We start from the raw sequence: 8,371 nt of genomic DNA, 5'->3' as shown, positions 1-8,371 counted from the left end.
TAATTATCATTAATGTACATGAATATAATCTGCATTTTCATAAAAGAGAAAGGTTGGACCTCAGCTTTAAAGAATATAACACCAGATTTGATTTTGTGTTTAGTTTTATGTACATAATTGATTTTCTGATTTATTTTGACTATTCCCAATTAGTATTTTTTTTTGTAGGGTGAAATTAGTAATTGTTTCGTAACTTAAATAATATTGTTGACATATAAATTCTGTAATAATTATAAACATTTGGATGATGAAATGCTAGTAATCTTTAAGTATCTATTTAGCTCTATTTGAAAACATGTTAACAAAACCAGACATTATTAATTCCAAAGTAATTAACAGTTTTGTTCAAAGTATTGTTTGTGTACTTATATTTGTTAATTTCATGATTTAAACAAAAAATTTGGTTAACCCATGTAGTAGAAGAAACTGTTAAAAAGAACCAATTCTTCGATGTAGTCAGTTAAGTTAGTGATTTAAGTTTTAATTGTAATTTCTGTAAACTTAACATGAAACAATGTGTAGTTTCAGCTCCTATTATTGTGAGGATATATAAGGGCCCAGTTTTTGGTCATGAGACAGTCAGTCCAAGGCCGGGTTTCAGACGAGAAACCTGTGTTGGTTAGAATGACAACAGTGCATCAACTTAACAGTGAAATAAGTATTACACCAATAGGCTGTGTGTTGAAGCAATGACAGTGTCTGTTCAACTTATTCAAAAGACTGTGAACTGTGTCATTAGGCTTTTACTGCTTTTGTCGTTCAACAGTAAACTATTGTAGCAATATGTGGATGTTTGCCTGCAACCTATTAATGAGGCTAATCGAAAGTTAATCAACAGTGCACTTGCCATATAACTGTGTAATATTAGGAGGTTGTGAACAGTGGAAGTAAAGTACTGTGAAACACAAATGTGCATCTGTCAGCTACATCATTTACAATAGACAGTATTCACACTTCCACATCCCATTTTTCAGCCAGTATGTCAACACCAAGGACAACAAACAATGAAATAAAGAAGGGAACACCATCACATGGGGTGCTCCAGCATGAGGAATATTGTATGTGGGTACAATATAAAAGAACTCATGAACATTGAAAGTGAAGTGTGAACTCGAGTGGTTTACAGTACAGTTTTAAATGGAAGAGATGATACAGCTAATCAGTGCTGATGTTTCATGGCCACAGTATGACAGCAGCCAATCAGTGAGCGGCTTCTATGAAAGCAGCCATTGAGTACAGGAGCAGCCAAGCAGCATGCAAGTGGACGCAACTGATCAAGATAAAGAAGACGCCTAGCCGAGAAAATTACAACTTGCAGCAGACGAAAAATCTAGATAACAACTGCAGCAGCAGCAAGCAGCAGACGAGTGATTAAAAAAAAAAAAACAAGGCAAATTCATTGCAAAAGCTGTTTTGTATTAATTGATACATAATGAGTGGCCTTAATGAACCAGACAGTGTGATTGAGAACAAAGCTGTAGAGGTTAAGTTGTTAAATGAACAGAAAGACCTATGTGGGACTGGTTCTGTAGACAATTATAAATCAAACATGAATGTAACTTTGAATGATGGGGACAAAAGTCCTATTGTAAATGAACTGATAAAAGTATCATCTAAACTGTATGGTGAGGTGAGCAAAATGGACAAAAACATTACTGAAGTGAATGAGGTTGTTAAGGTTAAGGAGGAGGAATCCAGTGGTGAAAGTCAGCAAGGGCAAAAGTGTATGGCAGATGGAAAAGTGGAAGTGATGTTAAGGCAAATTACGAGTAGTTTGAATAGTATGGAAATTAGTATGAAAGAAGACATTAGTGGTATTAAAACTGACATGACTAGCATAAAGGATGAACTGAAGAAAGGAATTAAAAAGGAGATTCAGGTAGTCAGCTCTAATCTTTTGGAATTAAATAAGAAATTTGATGCAGTAGTTAAAGATTGTGATAATACTAATGAGAAATCAACATTGAGTTATAAATGTGTGGAAGAGAGAAATAAACTTTGTGATGACAAAGGTTTCCAAGAAACAATGTGCTGCAAATAGAGTTAAACTTGAGAACCTAATCAATCGGATTAAAAATGATTCAGAAACTGAGGTAGAAACCAAGTGTGCAGAAGTGGTAGAGGAAAAATCAGTAAAAATAAATGAAAATGTAGATTCAGAATTGACTGAGATTGAGAAAAAGGTGGAAGAGGTACAAAATCAAAAGCATAGAGAAAGTGACAGTGTGTCTGATAATCATTTTGGTTTGCTGGATGATAGTTTTGCCAGGAAAAAGATTAATGAGGATTTGTATATGAACAAGATCACATGGTAAATAAAAAGGAGATATTTCAACCTGTAATAACAGCAAGTGTATGAGGTATAAGTGTTTACTGAACAGTGATAGCGATTTCAATGGCATTTCACAGGCATTTTTTGAATCTATTCAGAACACAGAGGGTATAGTAGTGATGCATGTTTCTGGAATAAAAATTATTGGTACTACTGGTAAGATATCAAAGAGTGTGAAACAGGAGGTACTATTAACTGTGGAATTGACAGGACAGCTGTTGGAGTGCAATTTCTTGGTGATTCAAGATCTCTCCATTGATATAATATTTGGGACTAATTTCTTGTGTAATTAGCAAGTAGGGGATTCAACATTCTGTGTTGGATTCATTATGTGGCAATAATGCCTACCCCAACTGTCTGTCTCATTTTTCATGTTTTCTGATGCAGTCAAACTCTTCTCCTGTCCTATCTGTAGTTTATAAGCAAATTAGAAACATTCTATCTTCGACTTTTGTGATTTTGTACTTATATATATATATATATATATATATATATATATATATATATATATATACCGAACGAAGGCGCTGGCAGGTCGATAGACACACAAACATACACACAAAATTCAAGCTTTCGCAACAAAGACCTTTAAATATGTCTGCTTGTGTCTGTATATGTGTGGATGGATATGTGTGTGTGTGCGAGTGTATACCCGTCCTTTTTTCCCCCTAAGGTAAGTCTTTCCGCTCCCAGGATTGGAATGACTCCTTACCCTCTCCCTTAAAACCCACATCCTTTCGTCTTTCCCTCTCCTTCCCTCTTTCCTGATGAGGCAACAGTTTGTTGTGAAAGCTTGAATTTTGTGTGTATGTTTGTGTTTGTTTGTGTGTCTATCGACCTGCCAGCGCTTTCGTTTGGTAAGTCACATCATCTTTGTTTTTAGATATATGTGTATATATATAGTATGTTGTGTTAGTGATAAGTAATTGAATCATAAGAGGATGAAAGAAAGTAAATTGGTACAATGGTTAAAGAATTTCTGTTGAACAAGGAGGTAAGGCAAACAGAAAATGAAAGGTGTCAGCGTATGTGGAGGATAATTAACATCTGAAGTAATCAGCTCATTGGTGCAGCAACAGGCAATATGCCATAAGAGCCATCTTGAATATTAGATCTTAATATTAATTGTGGAATAATACAAGTTTTTGTGCTTAGTGCAGTCTGAATATGGAGATACCTATCTATCTGTGTCATGGTACAGCATTTTCTAACATAAGGAATTACAACTTTAAACATAGTTGCCTGGAGTAATGTATGCGGAAAGAACAAGCAAGGTTTGTATGTATATCACTCTTCAGGCTAGAATCTCATGCAATTTGATGGCGTACAGTGAAATAATAGTTTTGAGAAGTGATAATTTTGTCTGATCAGTAATGAGAGTTAAGTTTGCCTTAGCATAAGGATCTGTTACTGTGGAGTGTTTTTCTGTAGAATCAATTTTGCATTAGATAAGCAGAGCAGGTGTTTATTTATTAGATAATGAAACAATAATGAAATAATAAAATAATGAATACTGTTATGGTCTTAATGCGTAGGGAGCCTGTCTCTGCAGTAGGGAAAATTTTTGGTAATGCACTCCACCAGCCAACAGGTGAGAAATGTAAGTAAAATAATGGAGTTGACAGACACACTTGAGTAATGAAAGAGATAACTGTATACAAAAAATGTGGTGTAACTGCAATGATGATCTAATTGTGGACTAAGCAGCATTGGGTGTTATGTATATTTTGCAGTTCATGATACTGCAGCTGGTAATGAAAGATTAACAGAAGAGACCTATTTTGCTGCGTCATTTGGTCTCTATAGGTTATCTGAAAACTTCTATTTATGTTCTGAGGAATTATGAGCTTAAAGTGGTGATACCGGAATGAAGAAAAGTAATTTTTCTGATTAACTGATAAATGTGGTGCTATACTGATGTAAATATTTCTGACAGGTCAACTATTTGGTAACATTTTGTGATTTGAGGATTTAATTTTCTGGTTGAATTAGAGTAGCGCTCAGAGTTTAATGGAGAAATAGGGCAATGATTTGATACAACTTCCATCCCCTTAAATTTGATTTGAGTAGTAAAGTTATGTGATGGTGACCCTATTCTTTTTTCATAATGTAATAATTAGTAAATTTATGCTACTGCACATTTTGAGTTTTTACTAGAGATAATGTACATAATTTAGTCACTAAGGTGATATTTTGCTAATGAGAAAGAAACAAAAGTCTTTCAAGTTTAACCAGTTTCAGACCGTTATGACAGAGTAATGTATTGTAGTGTAATGTGCACTTGATTTTAATTTTTTTCTGGTCCACACCTTTTGTACTATAGTCAAATTTAGTGCTAGTTATTGTAATGTTATGAGATCCATGTAATGTATCTATTTATCATTTGCCATTAGTGTTAAACAATTTTTTCTTAGACTTAGAAGTAAAAGTAAGTGTACTAAATCAGGGTATTTTGTTTGATTTTGTCATGTACCGTAAGCTGGGGTAGGATTGATCCACTTTTTGGGCTCCATTTACATTGTAGCTCTGTACCAGCTATTTAAATTCATGCAAAATTGGAAAACTTATAATTGCATGATGCCTAATGAATGTAGGAATGATCTTTTAGTTTCAGAAATAAAATAAGTTGAATATACACTCCTGGAAATGGAAAAAAGAACACATTGACACCGGTGTGTCAGACCCACCATACTTGCTCCGGACACTGCGAGAGGGCTGTACAAGCAATGATCACACGCACGGCACAGCGGACACACCTGGAACCGCGGTGTTGGCCGTCGAATGGCGCTAGCTGCGCAGCATTTGTGCACCACTGCCGTCAGTGTCAGCCAGTTTGCCGTGGCATACGGAGCTCCATCGCAGTCTTTAACACTGGTAGCATACCGCGACAGCGTGGACGTGAACCGTATGTGCAGTTGACGGACTTTGAGCGAGGGCGTATAGTGGGCATGCGGGAGGCCGGTTGGATGTACCGCCGAATTGCTCAACACGTGGGGCGTGAGGTCTCCACAGTACATCGATGTTGTTGCCAGTGGTCGGTGGAAGGTGCACGTGCCCGTCGACCTGGGACTGGACCGCAGCGACGCACGGATGCACGCCAAGACCGTAGGATCCTACGCAGTGCCGTAGGGGGCCGCACCGCCACTTCCCAGCAAATTAGGGACACTGTTGCTCCTGGGGTATCGGCGAGGACCATTCGCAACCGTCTCCATGAAGCTGGGCTACGGTCCCGCACACCGTTAGGCCGTCTTCTGCTCACGCCCCAACATCGTGCAGCCCGCCTCCAGTGGTGTCGCAACAGGCGTGAATGGAGGGATGAATGGAGACGTGTCGTCTTCAGCGATGAGAATCGCTTCTGCCTTGGTGCCAATGATGGTCGTATGCGTGTTTGGCGCCGTGCAGGTGAGCGCCACAATCAGGACTGCATACAACCGAGGCACACAGGGCCAACACCCGGCATCATGGTGTGGGGAGCGATCTCCTACACTGGCCGTACACCACTGGTGATCGTCGAGGGGACACTGAATAGTGCACGGCACATCCAAACCGTCATCGAACCCATCGTTCTACCATTCCTAGACCGGCAAGGGAACTTGCTGTTCCAACAGGACAATGCACGTCCGCATGTATCCCGTGCCACCCAACGTGCCCTAGAAGGTGTAAGTCAACTACCCTGGCCAGCAAGATCTCCGGATCTGTCCCCCATTGAGCATGTTTGGGACTGGATGAAGCGTCGTCTCACGCGGTCTGCACGTCCAGCACGAACGCTGGTCCAACTGAGGCGCCAGGTGGAAATGGCATGGCAAGCCGTTCCACAGGACTACATCCAGCATCTCTACGATCGTCTCCATGGGAGAATAGCAGCCTGCATTGCTGCGAAAGGTGGCTATACACTGTACTAGTGCCGACATTGTGCATGCTCTGTTGCCTGTGTCTATGTGCCTGTGGTTCTGTCAGTGTGATCATGTGATGTATCTGACCCCAGGAATGTGTCAATAAAGTTTCCCCTTCCTGGGACAATGAATTCACGGTGTTCTTATTTCAATTTCCAGGAGTGTATTTTGAGAAACATACACTGAAATTTTTGGAACAATTTGAACCGGGCTTGGGGAGACATTGGTCCATGTTGTGAATTCCGTGTTTGTAGGTGACTCTTTTGTTCTGGAATAATGTCACCGAAGTCCAGGTATGTTTGGATGACTGTAGAAAGATAACTGAAAGAAAGTATCATTTACAAGTATCCCAAATTATTATTTATTAGACAAAATACAAAATTAATTACAAATAATCTCAAAACTAACTTCAGAAATAAAAAAGAAAAAGGAAAAAATAATAACTCAAGTACAATAATGAAGTTATCTTATTGAAATAGAACAATAGTTACAAATTTCAAGGTAACTCCTTTTCATTTGGCCTTTATCATTCTATTTATATAAAAGCGCTGGCAGGTCGATAGACACACAAACAAACACAAACATACACACAAAATTCAAGCTTTCGCAACAAACTGTTGCCTCATCAGGAAAGAGGGAAGGAGAGGGGAAGACGAAAGGAAGTGGGTTTTAAGGGAGAGGGTAAGGAGTCATTCCAATCCCGGGAGCGGAAAGACTTACCTTAGGGGGAAAAAAGGACAGGTATACACTCGCACACACGCACATATCCCTGTGTGCGAGTGTATACCTGTCCTTTTTCCCCCTAAGGTAAGTCTTTCCGCTCCCGGGATTGGAATGACTCCTTACCCTCTCCCTTAAAACCCACTTCCTTTCGTCTTCCCCTCTCCTTCCCTCTTTCCTGATGAGGCAACAGTTTGTTGCGAAAGCTTGAATTTTGTGTGTATGTTTGTGTTTGTTTGTGTGTCTATCGACCTGCCAGTGCTTTCGTTCGGTAAGTCACCTCATCTTTGTTTTTATATATAATTTTTCCCACGTGGAATGTTTCCTTCTATTATATTTATATAAAAGAATTTAATTCTGTTACACTAAAGTATCCACTTTTACTCATCAATGTAGGAGGTGCTATTTTTCTGATTATGTCCTCCCAGTCATATTCCATAGAATCTTCTTTGGCAGGCCATTTCCAGCTTCTCCCTAACTTCATCATACAGTTAACAGTAGGTCCTCTTGTTCTCCATTGTATTTAACAGTCACCAAGTCACTCTTTTTCAATTCTTTCTTCTGTTCTAACGTGAAACAAGATGTTTTAGGTGTAGCTATTTCAGTTTCTGTATCACTGAAGGTCTCACTCAGGTCGTCAGATTCCTGTTCCATTTCTTCAAGTCTGGTTGAATCGTCACTATCACCACTATTGGTCAAGAATACAGATTTCTTTGGATGTACAGACTTCTTCTTTGCCTTTACTGTCTCAATCTCTTTATTTAAATCATCAACAGTAATGCTCTGTCCAGCAGGCACACTTAGGTTCTCTCTCTTTTGCTTGCCAGGAATATTAACTCCTTCAATATCTTTATGTTTATCTTGTAGGTATTGCAGAAATGAATCTCCTACTGTTTGCATGTCAATCTGTTGTTGCTTCTCAAATTTGCTCAGGAGTTCTTGTTTATTTATGAGGTATATACTACATTTCCTGAAACCTGAAATGAGATTTTGCTTCACTGTTGGTAAGATTGTTTCAATTAACTTCTTTAAAAGAGAAGGAAAAGTATCTTTAGGAATTCTAGATATTCGGCTACCACTCTCAGTATTTCTCCACTCTTGGAGAATGTTTTGCCATGCCAATTTCACTGGTCTAAACACAGCAACATCCAGTGGCTGTGTTACATTAGTTGAATTTGGTGGCAGACATATGAAGTGAACATTAAATTCTTCACAAGCTTTTAGGACTTTTTCACTTTTATGGGAAGCGAGATTACCACCTATAATCACTTTTGGCCCATCTTGATTTTTTAGTCTTGGTACCATCACCTTCATAAACCAATCTTTAAATGTGGTATTGTCAAACAACGCACTACTTGTTCTGTTGTAATAACAGTTTTTGGGTCCATTTAGTGTCCAAGTATCCTACAGATGTTCGGCTTTGTAC

Source organism: Schistocerca serialis, chromosome 5 (genome assembly GCF_023864345.2).
Source record: "Schistocerca serialis cubense isolate TAMUIC-IGC-003099 chromosome 5, iqSchSeri2.2, whole genome shotgun sequence".
Taxonomy (NCBI): domain Eukaryota; kingdom Metazoa; phylum Arthropoda; class Insecta; order Orthoptera; family Acrididae; genus Schistocerca; species Schistocerca serialis.
Note: the sequence above shows the minus strand (reverse complement) of the source record.